Source organism: Labrus bergylta, chromosome 12 (assembly GCF_963930695.1).
Source record: "Labrus bergylta chromosome 12, fLabBer1.1, whole genome shotgun sequence".
In the NCBI taxonomy this organism is placed as follows: domain Eukaryota; kingdom Metazoa; phylum Chordata; class Actinopteri; order Labriformes; family Labridae; genus Labrus; species Labrus bergylta.
Window position 1 is genome coordinate 18,649,273 of NC_089206.1, and position 24,305 is coordinate 18,673,577.

Genomic DNA, 24,305 nt, shown 5'->3' on the forward strand with positions numbered 1-24,305 from the left:
CCAATGGGAAACATGCGGTACATGTGCGGACGAAAGTGGGTACATACTGTATGTCTGGCTGTGAATTTCTGACGCTTCTGCTAAATGAAGGTAGCATTGCACAGGTAGAGTGAGTTTTTGGCATACCGATACAGAATCTATTTTCTCGTATTAGGCATTAGGAAGTGCTGGACCAGTGATAACTGTTTGTAATCATGCCTTAGACTGAATATACATTGGAGAGTGGATTGTTTACAGTATGTTGAAGAGATACATTACAATAGGTGTCAGTCACGCTTTACGGTTCTCGAAATGTAAGCTCTCTTCTGTATATTGCCGTGGGCATTAAAGCTTGAGGATGATGCAAACCTCTAAGTATATTGCTTCATCCATTACAGGATTTTAATAGTTGAGTTACATTATTGATTTTATTTTACAGTGATAAATACATCACTGATTGAAGGATTGTCACGTCAGAGATGAATTGTATTTGTCTGGCTTTTTGATGAGTTGAAGTGAAGATGGGACATGTGAAAGCCATAAAATCTGTATATGTGACACTTAATGTGGACATTACAACTGTGCTACCAGAGCCATTACACAGTGTTGTTTAAAAAAAGTGCTAATGAGTAATCAGACGGAGGAACTATGTACAAAGACTTTTCACATGTTATTTGTTGTACCATACATAAAGAAGTGCTACCAAAATATCAGAAGCAAAACTGTTAGCAGTGTACACATTTGAGTTAATATGTACTATAAATCATTTAGCTGATTTTTTTCACATCATACAGTACTATTAATCTACCTTTTAACACAAACTGTAGAGGGTATCGGTGGTCTCATCATGCGAAAATAAGACAGGATGCATTGTACAGCAACCAGACAGGCTAATAAGTAACAAAATAAATACATCTAACCATGTGCATGAGAGAGTTTTTATCTGGAATTTGGTATTTAGAAGATTCAGTGTGAATGATGATATGTGACAATCAGTCACAGCAATTAGTGTTACTGTTAAGAAGCCTTTTTGTTTTCTCTCACCCATACAGAATGTCACAAATAAATCCTCACTTTCATTTGCATATTAATTGGATCTGAGACGTCAAGCATCTTTCATTAAGCAAAATGATCTGCATATTTGGAGACATAAAATAGTTTATTTCAATGTGGGGAAAGAAGTCATTGAAAATTGACCGCATATGGGATGTAAACTTTGGCTGATCCATTAACCCTTTACCCCCCGCAGCAGATTGAGACAAAGCGACAACAGGCTGATTAACAAAGGGATGATGTTTCACACACACGCACACGCACGCACGCACACACACACACACGCACACGCACACACACGCACACGCACACACACACACACACACACACACACACACACAGTGTAAAGTCAGATGCAGAAAATAAAGTAGCGCTGAGATTAAATTCTTTTTATAAGGTTATTTGGCTTTTCTTTACAGTATTAGTAACATGGCGACTCGTATTAAGAAATGTGTTGCATTTTCTCTTCAAGTGAATGAAACTTCATTTGAAGAGTAAAATGGAAAAATTGTGCATATATCTATATTTTTAAGCTTGGCTATAGTGTTGGTGCATTTATCAGACCTGTATTTGAATCAGCAGTTTTGTTTATCTTCTTTTCGGATTAGGCCCTGAGGGAACCCAACCCCATGATTATCAAAATCCCCTGTGTCATCTGCAGTTGTCTTTCAAAGTTATTCTCAATAGCTCCATCTCTGCTCTGCTAATTACTACAACAGCTAACTTCCCTTGAAAGCATCATTCAAACATAATGTCCCATTGTCTTTAGATTGTGTACTTCTAGTGATAAAATGCTCTTTCTCTTAGTGTGCTCTGTTCTTCAAAAGTAAATAAAATCCCAAGACAGTGAGAAATGCCAAGCAAAGACGACAAGAGGGGAAAGATTGTCTGAAATCTTGTGTGTCAGATACAACCTCGCTTTGTTTGCTGCATCTGTCGGCCATTCTAAAGGGAGAAGTGACATTGGTGGGTTCGATACCATTACGGCTCGCAGGCTGATAATGGAAAGGCTGTGTATCGCGGGGTCTACATAGTTAGGGGCTAGACTTGTGAATAATTTGATTAGGTTGCGGGGGAATATATCTGGAGGATTATGTAAATGGCGGTGCCCCCGTGCAGAATTCTTTTGAACTCTTCAGAACTCACATCTGCCGGGGTCGACAGCTAGACAGGACGGCTGCCTTCTTGTAGCCTGATTCCACTGTGTTGCAGGAAGGTGTTTAAAGGTCATTTTTAGTACAAACAGACTCGTCCTGAAAGACCTCTCTATTCAAAAGAACTTCAATTTATGTTTTGTTGATGCCCATGCAATTATCATTTTCTTTGAGTCAACAATAGCTGAGCTTAGGACAATTATTGTGGTATACTAATTAGCCAGACTGAGTGCGTGTGTGTCACCAGTAACCTCTCACAATCATTGAATATGTACACACTGGAATGGCTTTGACCTGTTTACAATATATTTAAGGTTATATCTGCCTCTCCCTCTGTGCTGTCTGATTATGAGATTTTTCCCCCAAGCCTTATTTGGTGTATTTCTGGGTGGGGATATGTTTGTGTTTAGCACTATGGCAACCAAAGTCAAGGTGACCAAGAGCATGTTGCACACATTAGATTACCAGAATAGAGGCAGGAGACAATGCAGTCAGCACAAAATAGCATTTATCTGCAGCCTGATTGTAGGGATTTCAGAGAGCGTCCCTAGGCTGGCTGTGGATCTGTTGTCTCGGTGAGTCTGACCACTGTGTGAGGAACCACTGCTTGTACAGTGACTTCTGTATGTGCTGTGTGTGCTCAGTCACAAACACCTTAACAAAAGTGGATGAGTGCACATTCTTATTTGAAGTTGTTAGTTGAAGCAAACTGTTTTTTTATCTTCCATGGATGAAAAATGTATTAGTGAAGTCTTTATCTTTTCTTTTAGAAGCTGCTAGTTGCATTAATGGATGCTGCCATAGGAAAAGGTCATTCTTGTTTGTTTAGTCAAAAGTTTGAAAGAGAATAAAAATGCTTTCACTTCAATTGTGCCACACGCTTTTGTTTTCTTTAAAGTGCATTTCAATTCCACTCACAGTAACTCCATTACACTGTGTCGGGGTTGTCCTGAGCTTATTTGATCAAACTCCAAAAAAAGCTGAAAGGCTCAGATATTAGCAGCTGGTTGTAAATCTGGTTGGCTCATAGCAGCACATGTTTAGTAACTCTAGCAACTTATGCTTGCTTGTGCGCTGTGGCTGCAGTTGTATGTTGGGGCCTTCAGAGATGAAGTGTTTGGGACTGCTCTGCTGAAACTGAGGCACTAGAGCCAACACAGTAAAAACCTAATCACTTTGGCAGGCCATGGAGTTGTGGGATTCAGTCTCGCTCAACAAAACATGAAAAAGAAAACAAGCTGATTTTTACAGCGCTTAACCTCTTGGTTTATTGAAACTTCCTTCCACATGTGAACCCCCATACTGTGATGGATTTGTGAAATATGGTGAATGCCAGACTAGGTGCTTATGTGTACACTGTGCGTTTCCTCTCTTAGGAAAGCTGAAGTCCTGAAATATTGACTTAAAATAAGCTTGACAAAACCTCCCACTTCCCTTCTTTGAAAATGTGTTTTTTTTTTAAATTCCCAGGAATGTATGCAGGGCAGTAAGCGGTTACTTCACCAACAGGAAGGATGATACAAGGACATACTGTAATTATGTTCAAAGATACAGTTTCAACCCAGTTTTTACTTGTTAAACTTAAGCAATCAGTTTTGGAATCTAAAAGAATCCTCTTTTGTGGTTGTCATGTGCTATTGAAAGAGTCTGCTTTGCCTCGGCTTGTGACCACTTGTTGAAGGGGTTGGGAGTGATTTAGCGAGGGCAGCTGGATAACAGAGATTTTATTTATCTATTCTGAGAGCCCTTTATTTTTGCAAGCAGTTCTCAGCTTGCAGTTGCTGCTTTCATGACTTTGTGGCAGATTTTATGAATTGTGTGAAACGAGTGTGACTAAAGGGAGGAACAGCTGAGAGCATGAATGTGTGGAAAAAAGTGAAGAAAATGGAAATGGCAGAGATGTTAACCAGAGGGCAATCTGGATCTCTGGAAGTGCTGCTTAAAGTGCTAAATGCTGATTTCCTTTGGCTCTGTCAGGAGGGAAGGGAAGGGAGGGCAAAACATTCTACAAAGGTCAGGGACTGGGACATGGGAAATGTGTTTTCTGACTTCACGCAGGTTGGATTCATCTTCCCTCACTGATTTCCCTGTTAGAAATGAAATATTAAGATAAATTAGACACCCACTTTCGGAGGAGTTCAGGACACAAGAGTTGCTAGAAGGAGAAACTTTTTTTTTAACACGGCTTAGTTATTCGTTGGTGTTTCTCACGGCTTTGTGAAACCTCTCAAGGCATCTGAATATGTGATTGTTCTGTGCTGCTACGTGTGAGGATAGATATGGAGGCATTATTACCCAGGAGAGGTCAGGGGTCAAGCATCACGCAAACCGGCTGCTTGGATCTCTGCATCAGAAATGTCACACTGTTGGCCCATGAAATACTCCTGTGTCTTGTCCAAATAATCAAGGAGTCCTTCAGCGTACAAATTTGAAAACTGATAAATAAACACCAGAGACTGAGATTAAGAGGGAGTATCACTGCAAGGAGCCCACAGTGCCAAAGTGAAGATTTTCTCCTCTTAATTATAGATCAACAGAGTGGTGTTTACAGGGCTCAGGAACAGGAATACCCAGTTGGTCTCATTCCGTTACCTTTAGTCTCAATTTTCTAGTTTCATAACAATGTTGTTTGACCTTCTACATAGGAACAGTTTGTTTTAACCTCATTCCTCTAAAAATGTAGGAAAACAATGGAACAGGCTGGGGTAGGAAGTCACATCTCACTGTATCAAAAACAGATTAGAAACTGAAGAAATGTATAAATGCGTGGAAACAAAAAGCAGTGGCATTGAAAAAGCACATCACTATACATTTGACAGCATGTGATTGACAGAGAAACTAAGTATTATGAGTGTTTATGTGCTTGACTGTGCATATGTATATGTAAAGCAGTAGCCTATAGGTGTTAATGAAAGTGATAGTAGTAGGAGTGCAGGAAGTATTAGTAATGGTATTAGGAGAAGTTGTAGAGGTATTTCACAGTCCTCAAGCTCTCCCTTTTATCTGATTAAACTGCCATTCTCTGAGAGTTCCTGCTCGCCTCCTGTTTGAATCTCGAAAGAGGGACAAAGTCAGAGTGAGCATTATCACACAAACTCAAAATAACTCAAGAATTCAGACAGTGCCTTATTAGGTCATGAATCCACAATGGGAAGGAAGGGAACAAAATATTTATTGACAGGCCAGTGTTGGCAGGACAGCATAACCTGAGACAGAGCTGCTGTCTGTGCTTTACTGTGGATGTTTTTTAAATCAGTTTTACCCACTCTAGACTGGGTTTAGTTGTATAAGGTTAGTTAAAACCATGTGGGACTTACAATGTAGACACACGGAGACATCCTATCATTGCCTCAAGCATATCAAAGCACATTACGCTGCTGAATAATTAAATAATTAAATAACTAGTGAAGAGCATTATTGATTTTTTTCTGCCACAAGTCTCTCTTATATAAGGACATTATGATCTCAAATCACCCTCTTACTACATAACTGTTAAAATAGCTGAACTAAGAAGACAAATGTGTTTTATGAGTTAGCTGTGAAATTGTGAATCAAACACTCTAGCATTGTCTATTTATAAGTCCAAGTGCCTGTATGTTCCACTGCATGCCTCACTTGTGTTTAGTTCTATTTCTGACCCGATTCTGTCCTTGAAAAGGACGAGAAAAACTGACAGTCTGTGGGTGTGTTTGTGCATGTGTGTGTGAGGCAGTTGGATAGGATAGGGTGTATGGCGTCACAAGTGCTTCAGTTCAGGAAAAGTGACACTTTGCCTAAAAGACTCTCCAGAGCAGTTAGATAAGGAATTTAGTGACTTTATCACAAATGCCTCTATTTAATTTAAAGGGGTGAGGCACTTAGGATCTGGCACCGGTCTTTCAGTCTAGTGATAAATTTGCAAGAAAGTGGAAAAGATCGGAGCCTGAGAGCAGATTAGCAGGATACAAATATAGAAGTGACATTATAGTGGGTATTAGTCAGGTGCTCTTCTGCACAAGTGGCTGTGTCCTGATAGCTCTGAGAATGAGGCCTGACTGCAGGCTGTGGAGACTGCTTCTGAACACTCTGTGGAAAGACTCACATTAGTAGTAAGACAGGTTTTCATTCTCTATGAAAATCAGATTTAATAGCTTTGTTTTACAAGGATCTCTTCATGGCTTTGAACATGGCTTATTTTTCTGTGCCATTATTGTGTTTGTTATTGGTTACAAAATTGGCAGAAATATGTTGCAGCCCAAACCAAAACTGAAAAAAGACCCCCATTAAATTGTTACATTGTTGTTCACACAGGTACAAGCATACAGAAAAACACAACTGCAGTAGTTTATGTTACCTCAGAACTGGAATACCCTGGATAATATTTATTTACGAAGCATTGAACATTTTTTTTAAATTTACAGTCAATGTCCAAATGTATTTTCTCTGTTCCATGTTCACACATTTCTAAAAACTAAGTAATCATTAATGTATATTAATAATCCTTGATTTTTCCAACCCCCTGTGTAAATCCTAAAAAAACTTAATTCTATTTTGGCAAAGAAAGAAAATCTGACAAGTTAAAAATTTTTGAGGCTTCAACAATCCGAGGTCAGAAGTTAGATCCTTTATGGTCTTGTTAGACCAAAAACATTATATATATTAATTGTTATGGCATGAGACAAATGCAAACGCTCAACTACAGCTCCCCGTGTCTCTAAATTATGCATTACAATTTTATTTTTAACACACATAAAGGACCACAACATGTGTATCAGGTTGTGTCACATGCAATGGAGAAACAAGAGGCCGTCATTTCACAAGTATAAAATAAGACATTCAGATCTGTGCAGCTCGAGAAACCAGCAGGAGTCCCTGGTTCAGGAGCAAGGACTTGATCCTCTTCTTGTCCTCTTCTACTCCATTTACAAATACATTCCAAGACTGAAAGGTGTTGAATATATACCCTGTGAATTTGACCTTAACCTACTATAGATTAATGTAAACAAAGGTTTCGTTATAGATAATAGTCTAATGAATCCTTGAAGATACTTAATAAAAGTCCAGAAATGTCTTGAATGACATGATTTCCCGTTTGCAAAGAAATACAATAACCATAAACATAAAACATATAGACAATATAAGCTCAAACACTAAAAAGCTAATATTTTATGTTGTTTCTGTGTCTTAACAGAAGTGTCTTGAACCTCACAACAGACGTTTGATTCAGGCTTAAGCACACATTGTTCTGTGTATTTTCAGATGCAAACATAGGTATAAAAAATGAGCTGATATCTTTAATCTTCAAGTCATTTTTGAGGAGCTTTGCATTGTGAGAATGAATCACATTCCTATAGGCTGTCTGTTTTTATGTATGCTCATGGAGTGTTATTGACTTAAGGCAGCAAGTTCACACCTGTTCTTTGGTGTTTTTCTTTTAAAGCCAACTGAAGAATGATATAGGTGAGGAAACACTGAGAGAAACAACATTCTACAAAGACATTTTCAAAGACAAAGACAGTTTCAAGTGAATACTTTTCATTTTGATACCAATGAGTTGATATGATCATGTAAGCACTTTGCAGCTGTAATTTCCCAGTTTATACTTTTCTCTCTTTATTAATCTAGATGTCACAAATATCCCCCAAATTTCTGATCACTTTACTCTAGTGTTTTTGTTATTTTACTTCTTTTTTCCATTTTATCCCTCCTCCTTTCTCTCTTCCTCTCTCCCCTGCTTTTTTTTTTTTTTTTTTTTTTTTTTTTGCAACAGTTGGTGTGTGTTCATCTTGGCAGTGATCCATAGTCTGTTTGATGTGGTTTCCAGAAGTCCTGAACTGGAGTCCCTGGCCACTTTTTCTGTCATCGGTAGACCTGCTGTCTCTTTAGCCTCCATTGACTCCTTTTAACCTCCTCCTACCTTCCTCACATTGAAGCAGCTGCTTTCCTTCCCGATGCACATTTCTGCATGGAAATGATCTGATTCACAGTATTTGGCATTAAACTGGATTTTGCTGTGTGCTGCATAAAATGTTTTGCTTTTGCAAATACACTTTTCTCTGTACTTAAGCCTACTCTTTATTACTCAACATCTTCCAGGCACTGTGTAAAAATATAGAAGGTTACTATTTCCCTGTTGTAAATATAAATTAGAGAGGCCTAAATTTATGATTCTCTTTTTAAGTAATGAGTCACCAAAGAAACTGTAGTATGTGAAACTACATCAAACGTAATCAGCTCTGTTGAAACCATTTCTACCAGCTACCTCTACACATTGTAATTTGAGTGATAGAAAAGGGGGGTGGGGGGGTTGAGCAAGCGAGATAGGAGCTTTGAAGAGGGCCTCATAGAGGACAGTCAGTGACCCTACATGGGCGCATTTCCTGCATATACCAGCATGTCTAAAGGGAAACTGATAGGCAGGTGAAATATCTGCTACTTACAGAAAAGAGGCAGAGACTAGCGAGGGCAGACAGGACAGAATGGATATGGATTGGGTCACAAGGCTGACAAGGCCTTCCTAAGGAAATGAATATTCCTTGCAAAGTACACTTGGTGACACTTAGGTCTAAGGACAAAACACAAGAGCAAAGGAAATCCATTCCTCACATTTATTTGGCATACAAAGCACTGGATCGTGGATGTTCTTCATCACATTAAAGCTCACACACTGTGTTAGGCTTTTTATAGTGACGTTACAACAAAATATCCTGTGTTGTTCTGACAGCATGTCTTGTAGTTCCAGGTAGCAAATAAAGAAAAATCATTCTCAAAACTCTTCAATCTTCACTGTAGGTTTGAGGCTGAATAAAGAAGAAGTGAATAATCAATCAGCTTTACGTGCTGTGAAGTGAAGATGTATCCACTTTCACCCCACCAGCGGAGATACATATTATTATCGGTGGGACTTCCACTTTGTATCAGATGAAGGCGTTGTGATGGAGGGAGAACTAAACATGCCCAGGGGGCTGGAGTGAAACCGGTGTCTCATTTTCAGGGGCAAACAAAAACATACAGGGAGCAGACATGGCTGTCACATCTCCCTTAGCTCCCCTGTCACCCCGAGGGCAGCGGACAGGGGCAACCTCTGCGCTGTGGAGATTCCACTCAAATCTACATGTAGTCATGCGGGGACACAGTTTCATGACCAGACATACAAATATACACATTTAGTTACTCTACCCAGGCACAAATGCACAAACTTGTGCTGCATCAGTGAGGCTGTCAAACAGACCTGAGTAAATATAGCAGAAGAGCTCTGTGTTGTTACACTTGAGCATCCCTCCTTAGATCACCAGTTTGACCTTCCAAGCAGAAAAGTAGCAGATTTAGTCCACAAACCAGACTCCATTTTTAACTTTCCCAGATTGATCAGTGATTCTGCTGGCGCCGAGCAGCTGTATAGCTTTACATCAGCGAGGAGGAGGTTTAGCGGTTTTCAATAGTATTTCAGGATATCCTTGCTGCTGCTGCTGCAGTTTTTGGCAGACTAACAGCTGCCACCAGCATTAGTGTACAAGCAGACACTTCTTAATGTTCCCCAGCCCTGGCCTCATGTGTCACATGGATTCCATCCAGCCTAACCCGGTTGCTTTCCGCATTGGCTGGATTGGTTGAAAGCGGTGTGAGACCAGCAATTTACAATATGCTTAAGATTATCCTTTCATTTTGGTTTAAGGTTAGTAACAATAATGTGACCAGTTCTAAGTGTTTGTGGCCTCTGCTTTCCCACAGAAGGCAAACAGAGTAGAGACACCTTTCTAATTATATGCGATTTATTATCACAGAGGAAAAGTGATTTATTACATTTTTTTAACACACTCTAGACCAAGGGGAGTTAGTTACGTAGCCCTGTTGCTTATAATTTGACAACGCTGCCTTGAATTCACTCAGATGTAAAATTAATTCTTGCAGTTGTTTTCAATGGGACTTTCATGTTTGCCTTGCTCTCTGTTAAAATCTGAGAAAAATACAAATGATTGGGCTTGGCTCAGTAACTTCATTGTGCATGGAAAAGAAAGCCAAACTGGACTGGGTTCAGTGGTTTCTAGGCCTTTTGAGGGTTTGTGTGTCAGGATTTATGTATTTAATTACACACTCATTCTACTAATGTAAGTGGAGAAAAAAGGAAAACAGATAAAAAGCCCCATCAAGCCTATAAGCTTGTAGTTTCCCTCTTACTGAAAGTTGGCCACCGCTGCAGTTTAGCTCCCCTTGAACTGGGCTAATACTTGTCTATTCCGATTAGGATTAGTATGTGTTGCATGGGCTCAGGGACCCAGGACTCGTAATCTAATAAATCAAGATAAAAAACTCTGAGATTGGTTTACAGAGGGCTCGGATTTACGATTGGCCATCTCAGAGAAACAGGGATTAACACAGCATTTGGTGCTGTAGCTACACCCCCCCCCCCAATTCTGTGCATAGGGAGAAAGACAGACCAAGGCAGTGAGGGAGAGAGGAAGACTTAGAGAGAGGGGGGTGGAGGAGGAGGGCTGGCTAGGGCTTTATATTGCCTAACAGACAGCAAGTTAAACTCGCAGTGACAAGGTCAGGTTAGTCCTTGTACAAAAGGCTTTGTTCCATAGGCAGATTAAAGGTCTCTTTGACAGTTTTTACACTTTTGGATCATGTTGAACATGTTAGGAGTTAATCCTGTCTGTGAGAAGAAGAGGCCCTGCTGCCACATGAGAGAGAGATAGGTGCAGAGAACAATCGGCACAATTTGCTGAATTTCAAAGATTCAAACAGATAATAATCCCAAAATAGACGGTGAGATGTTTTTTTTATGTGTTTCTATGACAGAAAGGCTAGATGATGAATGCATTTTGTATCCCCTGCTCTTTTGATTAATTTATGAAAATAATGCATCAGCATCAGCATCAGGCACCAACAGTTTTAAAAGCTAAAAACAAAGATCAGCTCTGAAATCTGTTTATCGTCTATTGTATGCTATCGGCCTGTATCACAGCAGCCTTCATTGTCTGCCTCGGGCAGACACAACACGTGATTACATGACTCTGCAATGTGAAGACAGTCCCTATAACTTCTCTGAAATGATACTGAACTGATCATTTAAGAATACTCAGTGACTTTTCACGATACTGTTCACTGTTAATGGAGTAACTCTGAGCCTAGCTGATCTAAGTGTTGGACTTCTGTTTTAAGGAAAGCTGTTCATGTTCAAAAACAGTGATTTCATACTCATTTTAAATGAAGGAACTAACATCAAATAGTTCATTGTTGAGAATCTTTTAAAACATGTCTTAGCTGGAGGGATGCCTGGAAGGACTGATTATCTGTTCTGTTGAAGTAAAAATGTTACCTTGTCTCAGGAGAGTTAGAAGCCTAAAACGTACCGTGGACCTTGGCCAGTTCTTTTTAATTAAAATGTAGTTCAAATCTTGTAGTTCAAGATTCTTAAGATTTTTTAGATGTAGAAAAACATTCTAATCATCTTAGTAAATGGACTTGGACTGCGCTTTTCTAGTCTTCAGACTACTCAAAGCTGCTTTTACACTACATGTCAAATTCATCCATTCTCACCACATTAACACTCTGCTGGCTATGACATGTGGCTGCAGGAGCTAAGCATCAAACCCCCAATCTTATGTTTGATGGACGATTGACTCTACCACTGATCCGCAGCTGGCCCTGTGTCAGAGTCAACAGTTAATTGGTTTATGCTTATAACATGACAATATAACTATAAAAAAATTGTGCTTTTGTCTTCCATCAAGATCCAAACATGACTCTGATAAGTATGTACATCCAGAGAATCTCTGTGCATGCAGATGACTTGTTGTTTTCTCTCTGCCCTGTCATATAATACAGAAATGAGACTTTTTCTACTTTCATACACAACTCTGAGTACTTACAATGTCAGTAACTCTAACTCACCTTACTAAAACAACATAATGTTTAACTTCATTATGTCACCTTTAACTTTGTTCAGTTAATAAGTATCATGTGAAAAAATGATGAGATAATTATGTCCAATGTTTTAACACCCGACAGATATACAGTATATTTGTTATTATTATTATTATGAGTGTTATTATTTATCTATGTTCAGTACCTAACAGAGCACAAGTAAATGAACAGAGTTACAGGGCGTTCTCTTCTCTGATTATATCCAGACTATATTTATATTGAAAAATCGTTTACTTTTCAGTCATCTATCTGGTGCAGCTCCTTTTCTGCTAAGCGTTTTCTGAGAAACAGGACTAAAATACCTCTTCACCTGAAATTTGATCTCTTTCTATTTTCTCACTCAAGCCGGCGTTTCACATAAAGTTTAACATATCAAAAGTGGAATGTTCTTTCATCTGCTTGCCTGTCTTGTTAAGCAATATCAAACACAGGAAATTCTTTCTACAGCCGCATATAAAGGTGGAAAAATCCTAGCAACATATCCCAGCTCATGCAAAAGCGGCCTTTCCTTTCTTTCTTGGGGAACTGTTAGCAATATCACCAGGCAATTAGCAAGGAAAGGAGAGAGAAATGGAGAAGCCAATTACTTCTGCGAGTTAGCTAAAGGCCATTTTAAACTGTGTGCCCATGACATAATAATGTTTATGGTAAATATTATAGTTGGAGACAGTGAGTGCATGGCGTGAGAGGCAAGGAAAAAAAGGCATCAATCTCAGATCGAGAATAATTTATTAAGATCTGAGATGTGGCAATTACGTGGAAAGGACCAAAAAGAAAAAAAAAAGAAGACGCCAACTCTCCAGGAACCGCATACATGATTGCAATCTTGATTAAATCCCCCTGGATCTAATGAGTTGATTTTCTGCTGTTAATATTGCATTGGCTGATGATGGATTCGTTAAGATAATGGAACGAAGCTAAAATATAAATGACTCCCTGTCAAGGAGCAGATTTTCGTCATTTTCCGTCTGACACCTCCGCCGTGGGGATTTGTTGAGGCCTTTTTGTGTTTAGAACCATCAGGATCTGGAATACTAATTGCTCATGTGTGGATGCTTCTAATGCCTCCCCTCTTCTCTACACCCCCAACCCCTCCCTATCGCCTTGGTTAATATCTCCTCCACATCTCGACGCAGAAACAAAGAGACAAACGCAGCTTTCTTTCTTCAATGCTGCTACAAGTACATGTGTTTTCACTACAATACAACTATTACATGAACTGAACGCTGAACTTTATTTGGATAGAAGAAACAACTCATTTCCACCCTGTTTGACACCCCTGGTTTAGCTATCAAAACACGGAAAAGGGTCAGATATTTAACAGAACTCTGTGTGACACCAAAACTGCCAACAAAAAAGGAAAACATGTCAGCAATAGCCCTCTAATATTGACCTGTGCTTTTGAGATAAATAAATAATGTGCTCTCTCTTTGTTGCTGTACCGAGCAGCTGGGCTGGTCGCTCTCAGTTTTAAATGGTCTGTCACTTTGGTCAACTGGAGGAGTAAAATGTCCGATGCATAGAATATTGATCTCATATCACACGTGAACCACAGCACTACATGCGTAATTTTTCTCTCAAGTGTGGCGGGGAACATAATGCAAAAAGCATTTGTAATAATCCTGAGATACATTATACTTAGCACATGCTGAGATAATATGTGTCAATTGAGTCAGCTTTGGAGTTTTGTTCGTCACAAAGAAAGTCAGTATTTTCAGGTTTAAACAACTTTTAATGTCAAAAATAAAATGAGGCATTATAAACTTGTAACTAAAGATTGCATTAAGACATTTTAGGCATCGTTTGATGTTATCTTCCCCGATGTTTCTGTCATCATCTTGTTAAGTTTCATGCCTCCCCTGATCCTTCTTTTGTGTTCATTCTAATATTGTTCCTTTTTCTGTGTGATATTACCGAGGGAGCCCTCTGATTGGGCCGTCCCATAGGGCCCTTTCTTCTTGGTGTCACTTTTTGTGTCCTTTAACATGGTTTTACTAAAAAGTGTTTTTTAATCAATCAAGAAGCAGGCAGAAAATAGGCTTTGTCATGGCTTGGCCTGGGGTCGTGTGATGCCTGCTCTGCCTGGTGACAGGTCTTCAAAAGGGATAAAAAGGAATATTTTGGGGGGAAAACGGGGGTTTCCATGGCACTGGCACTTGTTGCACATGGATCACCATTCTTTGGTTCTGCATGGGACTGAGGTTTCAAAGGGCTGGACAACAAAAATTAGGCGAGGAGGGGACAGCGGGACTGTGGAGGTAGCTGCCCTCAAGCCCCCAAGTCTGTCCTCTCCTAGGGGGAAAGGAAGAATAGGAGCCAGAAGTGACAGCATAAAAAGGGGCCTACTAGGTGCTGTCAAATATGCATGAGTAAATGGTCAGTTTCTAACCCTGCAGTGTGTTCACAAGGCTAGACTGAAAAGTAGACTAGAAGAAACAGAGAACAGACTTACTCAATGAGAAGTATATTGTTGTTGCGGCTTCCACTTCATGTAATTAAAGGTTGTTTCATGTAGAATGAGGTCACGTTAACGTGTGAGTTTATGTGTGGGAAATAAAACCCGGAAACTTAGACAATAGATTGGCAGACGCACCAGCAAACAGGGTTATTATATAAAACTTCTGTACAGCTAAGAGCCTGTTTGTTTGTTCCTGTTGTTTAAATTAGTAATTATTGAGACAGTATTTTAAAATGTATCAGCTAAACATGTTTACTCACTTCAAGTTTGAAAGAACTCTTCTGTATGTGGACCTGGTTTGCTTTAACTATGTTTATCGCCTTAATATATGTGTGCTTGCTTGCAGTCAAACATTTCACACATGAATGGCTTTGAGCTATTTTCACTTCTGTTAAAATGTTGTTCATAGTGATTACCTTGGAGCGCCACCTTAAATTCCTCTGACAATTACACATTCTTCTGTCTTTGGGAAATGGCATTGTGAGGTCAAGGTTTTTGCGCGTCAGGAGTCCTTGAAGCAATTTGCAATAATTTCCATAGCATCATCACTGCCAGCTTCAATAACAAACAAGGTTACACACATGAGCTCGTCACACACAACCACAATCAGAGCCTAACATGTTTCAGTGTTGAAGGGCTTCAGCCTGTTCATACTTGGATAAAAGCAGTCAAAAATTCCTGAAGCACATAAAGCCACATAAAGCTTAACTGAAAAAAAAAGAAAATTGAGACCTGAGAAAATTGTTGTATTTCCCTTTCATGCTAATGATAGCTGATAATGTTCAAATCTCAAAATACAGGCATGGATGTAGCTGCAAATGACTATAACTTCTAAGTATCTCTGTGTTTCTTTCTTTCTTTCTTTGGTTCCTTCATTTCTCAACAATGTGCTGCCAGCCTGTTTAAAAGGTTAAGGCAGTCGGGATATGTTCCTTGATGGGATTTTATCATGCTAGGCATGCTCTGTTTCCTGATGAATATATTAAAATTATTACTGTGCAAACAGAGTTTCTAATTACTGACCTGCTTGCCATTGTACTGTGCATTCTGTATGCCCCCCTTCTTCTCCATGCCTTGTTTATTTATCTGCACCAGTGAATACAGAATAGTCTATGCAATGTCATTTCCATCCACATGAAAATGATTTTGAAAATGCCAATCTTGCCTATTATACAGTGTAATTACTTGTCTGCTTTTTGATTTTATCATATCTTCAGCCAGTGGGAAGATACTTTGAGAGGCTAAACATCTTAGCGGAGCTTGTCAGCTGATGATTTGCAATGAATAAAGTCCCCCACTTTGCAAAGGAAAGTGCTTTCTGCCACATGTACAAAGAAAATGAATACATTTTATTGAGGGGTTTACTAAATGTGCTCAAGGCTTCTCTTGAGTTTCAGTCATGTGTCAGGTGTTGGTATAGGCTGAAGGTCATACCTGAGTAGGTGAGATCGCTGTTGCTTAGACCTCAATGACCTTTTTGGGGGTTGATACGAGCCTTCAGTCAGAAACTGGCATCAGGTCTGCAGACAACACTAAGTCTCACAGAATCAATTCTCAAAAAGGAATCAAAGAAGGTATGTGAAATATGGGCAGATGGAACAACGTTGATGCATTCTTACTTCAGGAATGAGCATTTACCTGTTACCTTTGTTTTCACTCACCAAGTTTTTCAACTTTCAAGGCCAGAAACATCATTTGTTGAGTACATTTTGATCATCCCTGTCGCACCTCTGACGTGTGTAGTTATCATGAGTGGGTGCATATGTATATGTTTTGCAGTGATGAAAGTGTCACAGATTTTACTGGAGTATCTGCACTACATCATGGGAAAGGGCAACCCTGTTGTTTACTTGTCTGCCTGCAATGTTGCACAGGGGGTTGATCAGGGGAGTTGATAGGAGCTGCAATTTAAAAAGAGGACACTGCAGGCTTGAACAAAAACAATTAAAGGAAAATGAAAGACGGCCCCCAAGGGTTAAAAATAGAAAAATTATCAACATGCATACTGGAATCCACTACACCCCACCCCCTATCCCACCTCCCGCACCAGAAACCCCCCCCTCAGCCCCCCCTCAAACTTACTGGGCCTGCATTGTTATGTATGATCAGATCTGCCAGTTCTTCCTCTAAGCTCCTTGTCACATTTTGACTTAATGAAGTGCAACTTAGAAGGGAATTGGGTTCATCATGCTAGTCGCACGATGCTCCCTTGTTGTAGCAAACAGGAGTGGCATGGGACCGAAGCGCTACAGCGCGAGTCGTTATCATTCCGGTCAGTCTGTTTAACACAAAATTAAACAAAGAACTAATTAGTGCCTCATGAATTAATAACTGCACTGTTGCCGAGAAGAAGTTAGGTTGCTGAGGGGAGATATAAAATAAGTAGGAAGATCAGGTTGGAATTATTATTACTTTTTCTGGGATGCATGGGCTCTCAAGGTTAGGAAACTTTTGAGAGGATTTAAGAGTGACTCAACTGGTTCTGCTAAAGTCAGTTTCTGTCCTGATGTAACTCTGCGTCTGGGTTAATGGATGTCATATAGGACAATGCACTTTCTGCACATAGAAGAAAGAGTTGTAATTGCCAACTTTATATATTTAAGCAATGTGTACAATTTTATTACAGCAGAAAAAAGGAACCAGTTCTATGTATTCTCTTCAGTTACCTGCCTCTACCGTTAAAGCAACAATACTGTATGTAACTTTTCCATCTTAAAATAGTATATTTAAAGGTCTAAGATAAGTAGTTCAGTACCTTTCAACAGGGAGAATGGCATCTCTTCCATGTCAGCACTGCCCGAGCGCCTGTTTACTGCACGATGTAACTTTGGCCGAGGTCATCTCGCGGGAAGTGCATACTACTTCACGGCTCTAGTTCACACACCAGCCTACAGTTACTAAAAGAAACCAGTTAGCCCGTCTTTGTACTGTTTGCTACAATGGCTGAGGCTAATCCTACATATAATATTTATAACAGATTGTGGCGTAAGGTTAGACTGTATGTTTAGCAGCTTTACTGGAGACAGATTGTCATGTAACCCAAGTTATGTCTCAAGTTTGCAAACAAATAATTAAAAAATAAATCCAACCAAAAAGTTTTCTCTTTCCTTGTTGATCTCTAAAGTTAGCTTTGTATGTTTGGAACCTTACAAACCTATCTTAACCAGCATAATAAATGACCCTCTCCAATGTAGCCATTTAGCCACAACCCATAGATGTCATGGCAACTGTTAAATATCCAAACACACACTCCATAAGCAAACAGTTTGCAAATAATTGGCTGTCGACATGGTTTGTTTGGCTTCGAGAAACGTCTTTGCTGGATTTGCATCCTCAGCTTGTAAACAAATGCACGTTGTCAAAGAGGGGTAGGTGTAACGTTTATGGTGCCAAAGTGAATTCCTACATATTGTTGCTTTTAACTCATTAGTTCCCAACCTGGGGTACAAGCCTCCATAGGGAGGGAGGGCGCAAAGCTCCATATTCTCTGAGCTTGTCAAAATGAGACTTGCACATATAAGTAAAAATCATGCACGATAAAACACTTGCTGGATAGTTTATACAAAGGTCTTATGGTAAGAACATGTGTGTTGGCATCTTCTGTTGGGACTTTTGCATTGAAAACAGTTAGAATGAATGTTGACTTTTGAGAGCAATGTATTTTTTTTCTTGTGGGTCCTTGTGGATTGGGAACCACTGCTTTAAGTTATGGTCTGAATAGAAGCAGTGTTCAGTTCAGACATTTTTAATCTCATGTCATTTAATTTAAGCTACCAAGTGTTCCTGGAAAAAAACATTTTTTATTTGTTTTATCTTGGAAGACTTTGAGACTCAGCCAAGAAGTAGGAAGCTGCTTTCTTATATCTCACTAAATCAGATTTTTTGATTACTGCCTATGAGGAAATTATTCAATGCAATCTGTTGCAATATGCACATACGTACATACACACACTGTGCTCTTTAACTGCTCCCCATGCTTTAATGGGCTTCACAAAAAAAAATGGTTTCCTATTTCCCCTCCTTCCTACCAAAACCCATCTCCCCAAGCTGTGATATCAAGCTAGGGTATCTGTGCACTTATACTCTGTATAACAAAGGGTGCACGAGTGAAAAAAGTACATGTTTTACATTTGCATCACCTGGAAGCTTGTTATACAATGTCAACCACTGTTGATGAGCTGGATAAATGTATGGATTTCTGTAGAACATGTACCTGCATGCATATACATTGGAATAATCAGTATCTTGGTTTTAATGTTTCTGCTCTGCTCTCCTTCTCAGATGAAGTGAGCCCCTGCACAGAGTGACTCCCCAGGAAGAGAAAACGAGGTAGGACAAATCTCCAACATGACTGATTACTGTCCCCACCATCTCCCCTGTTCATATCTACAACAATATCAGGCATCTTCATTAATCCCCATGGATCAATGTGTCTGGGGGTTGTAAAAATTGACAAATGACTTATTAGAATCCCACCGTTTTATTTTCCAACTGATTAACTCACAGCAATGTCGTACACTATACAGGCACACTGATGTATCTGTTTTCCAAAGAGCGCTTCTCTCTCTCTCTCTCCCTCCCTCTCTCTCTCTTTTTCTGTCTCACTTGCTGTGAGAGATCCATACAGTATAAAATGAACCCCGATCACTGTGAATAAAAACCCTCACAGGCCGCCACGACTCAAAACTGTGACATAAAAGCAGTTCATTTTATTTGTTACGTGACATACACAGCTGTTGAACAGACAAAAAATATCCATTTTGAAATAACAAGCTTTTCTCAGTTATAAATCAGTATATTTCTATACCAGTTCCTTATAAAAACACCAGCGTGTGTGCCATATTCTCTTATCTGTCTCATTGCTCTGTTCAGCTAATTATAATTCAATATTCTTTTATGCCTGCTTTATTTCTACATCTTGTTGTGGCATCGTCCCACATTGTCATCTTGACAAAATAATATAATTTTTCCACTATATGCCATTTATTACTGTACCAGACATTAGACACAGACATCTAAGTACAGATGACATCCACCAAATTAACAAGAGTATAAAACCTTTTGTTGCTGATAAAAAATCTGCCTCTGTACAATTTGACTCTCGAGAGGACGCTAATGACTTGTGACTTGAAGAAACTGGGCTGCTTTTTTTTCTCTCTCCCTGAGATGAAACCTTCGGTGCTAATGATGTTAGCTGGTATGAGCACAATGCTGATGTGGGAGTCTGTCATGAGGATGCATACAACAGCCCTTGCCCCTGGCCTCCTAGTCAAGAGGGATCTAAACATTCAGAAGTGACACCGTGGGCTGTCTCATGTCAAACCAGAGATCCTCACTATCACCGGGGGGTGGCATGGTCGTGAATTGAGGCGGAGGGCTACACCACAGTCCTTTGTTTCTGGTGGTGTCACTCATACACCAGAAAGAAGACACACTCCTTGCATCAATCAGAGCCCCGGATATATGCCCAGTGTACATCCCTACAATGTGACGTTGACAACATCCAAAAATGTCCACAAAACACAACAACTAACAGGAGAATGAGAGATTAAGATCAGAGTCAGTGCAACCACATCCTACTTATAAGCTCTCCTCACAGGGGGTGGACGGACACACTCACACAAAGACGTCTTTAAACAGGTCACTGTGTATGTCCTCTGAAGCAAAGCTATGGATGAGGTGCAGGCTGGACAGAATTATTTAATCACACCCTGTATAAGCACATAACATCAACATAACGGAGTAAAGTTGGTTTAATTGGGTTTTGATATATGTTTATGTATTTAATCATAAATACAACTGGCTTTTACACAGGGCTGGCATGATGGGCCCCCTCTCTTTTTTGGCTCCCACAGACTTAGGCTAGAAAACACTCCCAGAGCAAGGTCCCTCTCTTAGACAGTGGGAAGAAAATTAAACTGCCAAATTTGTTTTCATTGGTTCCAGGGACAATCTCAGGGGGTTTCAAGGCTTTTAATTGAGCTCACTGAGCAGAAATTTGTGGGGCTGCTTCCCAACAACAGTTGTGCCTCCCTTTTACTTCTCTCTGATCTCAGTTAAAGAGTCAGGTTATTTTAAAGGTATGTCATATGTTGCTAAAAAGTGTATAAGAACCATTCTGTAGTCTTAGGGCTCTGTTGAGCTGATTACCTTACTTATAGTTTCTAATGAAAACAAGGAAATTGGTTTCATAATGTTTTATAGTTATAAATACAGACACTTTGTACAGTGTTTTGTGAGCTTTTCAGGGTTTGTGTGCACTGTAGGAGTGCAATGAATCTTTATGAAAAAGGAGTTCATTCAGTCTCAGATGAAGGTAAATACAGCTCACAGTTGTCTGTTAAAACAATAATGTGAGATTTTGAGAACAAAGAGCAACAACTCATAACACTGAATTGAGTGCGGTTGTTTATCTCAGTGGGGTATTATAGCAAAAATGAGACGCCACAGTCTCATTTTCTGCACTTTTCTCCCTGCTACACTTTTTGTCTTTTAAATTTTTTCAGTGTGTCAAAACAAGCAAAGGCTACATGGAAACGGCAGCCCTGTGTAAATATTTATGATGTAACATCTCCATGTGAATAGACTTTCCTCCCAATCCATCCATCATTACAGGCATATCGTGAAAGCCCTCCTCCCGGTGGTGGCTCAGCGCCTTAGGAAGCTCAGACAGGAGCGGCGTGTCCCCCTCTCATTCAAAGTATTTGTTTTTCTTTTGACTGGGGGCAGCCCAGCTGTGAGGGCATTTCATGTGTCAGCCCCTCCGTTTTTATTCAGGCCTGACTTCAAAGCCAGTTTTGGTTCATTGTTTCTGTGACGTGGCTGCTGGACCTCAAAATGCCCAAACAGAAAAATGTGATGTAGGTCAAATTATAGCAGTTGTGCCCCTGAAAAAAAGTGGATTCTTATGGTCAAAACCTAAAGCCTTGGTTACCACCTAACCCTTGGTTTTGTGCTTGTTGTCCCTCACTTCTTTATCTGTTCATAGTGGAGCAAAGCGACATTTGGGAAGTTTAAAAAAAGGCTGAAGTTTTGAGTGCTTGGCAACCAATCAGTGTTTAATTCTCATCTTTTTGTTGCTGTTTTTCTTATTCATTACACTCCTCTTAGGAACATGTGACATAGCTTTCTTGCTATGATGTCTTCAGTGTCTGTCAGGGCGTGTGTATGCACAATTCTTTGACTTGTGCAATGGATTTAGTTATGAAACATGTCTGCATTTGGTCCAAACAGAGTGGAATAAAGGACCTGCAGTATTTTTTTTCAAGCTAAGCAGTCTTTAAGAATGTAAAGGTGCAGTGGATTTATGAGGTTGTGCGTTTGCAGAAGTAGGTAAGTCTACTGCCTTACCTAAGTGGATTACAAGGTTTTAGGCTTTTCTCCTTGCACAACTTATCGGCAGAAAATAGGCGTTGCAGACGTTCGCGAAATATTGCCACCCTGACTCTCATAACATTATCATTAGCCACGGAGGATTGGTGAAATGTGATTAATACATCACCATTTTGACAGACTGTGTCTGAAAAGGTAATATGGATTATTACAATGGTTGTAGAGCTCAATACCACCATCCAAGTTTATCCATTTATCTGCAATGATGAGACTCCTTTGTGTTGTATAGCATTGTAACATCTATCTAAATAACAAAAGATATCGCTCCCATACACAATTGTCGAGCTGTTAATATTCAGCCCATGCAACAATGCACATGGGAATGGAGTACTGAGACAAAACTTGACTCTGAACGGGGGAAAAGTCCATAGAACATTATGAGAATTATGAATCGATGTTCATGCCTGTAGTACTGGGCCTTTTTTCCTTGGCTGAGGTATCTGATTACCTTCAAACTAAAATATTGCTCTTGTATTGTTCAATTACCACTGGTTGAGTGCTGAATGATGCAATTCACTATCTAAGAGCTATTTTTTCTTTCTTTGTGTATACACTTTGTGGTGTGTTTCATTTAGCTGGCCTTGCACGATTCATGTTGAATAAACGCCATTTTTCTGTCGTTTCAAGTGCCTCTTTTCTCTCTGTGGATCCATTCAGGCTTTCAATACCTTTTCTCCCCCTCTCTTCTCCTGTCTCTTTTTTCCACGAGCAGGAGGGTTTTACTTTACTCCTTTGTCATCCTAATTGATTGCATTAACCTTTTGAGTATTGAATTTCCTGTGCATCACGCCGAGCACAATGTGGAATATTATCATAATCCTTCCAAGTAATGGACACAGGGCAATCAACAATGCTTTAGGAAAAGTACATCTTTGAAAGATGGAGCATCATATTATTTGCAGTCCAAAGACCTGGATAGGGTAAGACCGTTGTGCTTTAAGGAACTTTAAGGAACTTTAAGGAAGTATACTTTAAGTGAAGTATATCTAAAAGATGTGAGGATGGCCTGTGTGCCATGTGTGAGCTCTGTTGAAAAGTTTTTGTGATAGTCTTGTAAATATAAAGATGTGTGACTTAAACAGACTTAACTGACTTAGACATAAGAATTTCTATCAAACACACTTTAGATATTTCATTTTTCTTTTATGATATTTTAAAATGTTTCTAAAATCAAACAGAAAGAGAACTTGAATATCTAAGTGCCAAAATTATTTTGGGAAATAGTTTCTATTTGTTAAATTAGACCTCTTTGTACTTTTCAGAATCTTGCTAATTACTTGTGCATAGCTAATTGCATAACTACTGAATTCTTTAAACGGTTGCATTCTTTCACTACTTTAAAGTTTTATATATGTTAACTGAAAAGTAAAAAAAATATGCCTATCAATTTGACATCACAATATTTGAGAAGTTGCAGAAATTCAGTCAACGATAGTTTGCTTAAGAAAAAAGTTATGTAGTATGCACAATGAACCAACAATACATTTATTCCATAACCTATCACTTCTTTAGACTGTGTCACACAATAAAAAACCCAATGATTTTAAGCAGAGCATGTATTGATTGGGATAAGAATCAACACTTCCAAACCTGAGATCATGGCATTGTACTGGCAACTGCTTGTAGGTTGTAAAATAAATGGGGCAAATGGGGGCTCTTAAAGCCCCATTGCCCCATTTTGCCCCCATTTGCTTTAAGAGCGCATTCCTGCTAGCAGTAAAACAATTCAAGTACTACTGAGTCTGTTTGACTGAAAAAGTATTTTTGGTGAAAAAGGGTTCCAATTTTACGGTTTAACCGTGCTCCAGTTTTTACCTTTTGGTCTTTATGTTTCATAAGGTAAGAAAAAAATAATTAAAATGCATCCTCTTGGGACCAGGACTCCGGGTGTAAAATTTCTTGGTAATCTGACAGTGTTTCACTCAAACTAGACAATACACCCATAAGATGATTATTTTGGTTGTCCACAGAGATGCACCAACCAACATCTCTATTAATCATGACTGTCCCTTGGTTTGGTTTATTGAAATGGATTGGACCTAGTTTGCAACGCAAGAATACCTGACTGATCGCTATTCAACATCCCCCCTTGAACTTACAACCAGTCTCTACCCTTAGGAGTAAAACACACCATGCATCTGTATTTTCTCTTAAATGAATTGGACACTGCGGAAATGTTTCTTTATGTTACAGAGACAATAACCACCTCATGTGTTAATTTAACAATTGTCAAATTGTTTTCGTATTAATTAATTTTTTACTTCCAAAATTATTTTGAATCTGCAATCAAGTTGGATAGAAGAAACAATAACCTTGTAGCCCATTTGAGTGGCCTCTTGAGTGGCCTTCTATATGTGGTT

At 39.3% G+C, this 24,305-nt stretch overlaps 1 protein-coding gene across 1 annotated transcript in view; it reads left to right on the top strand.

Moving 5' to 3' along the window:
- Positions 1 to 24,305, top strand: part of casz1 (castor zinc finger 1) — a 170,982-nt gene that overhangs the window by 60,848 nt on the left and 85,829 nt on the right. Inside the window, exon 3 of the mRNA XM_065961737.1 lies at positions 18,835 to 18,882. The gene's annotated coding sequence lies outside the window, so the exon portion shown is untranslated. The remainder of the gene's footprint in view (positions 1 to 18,834; positions 18,883 to 24,305) is intronic.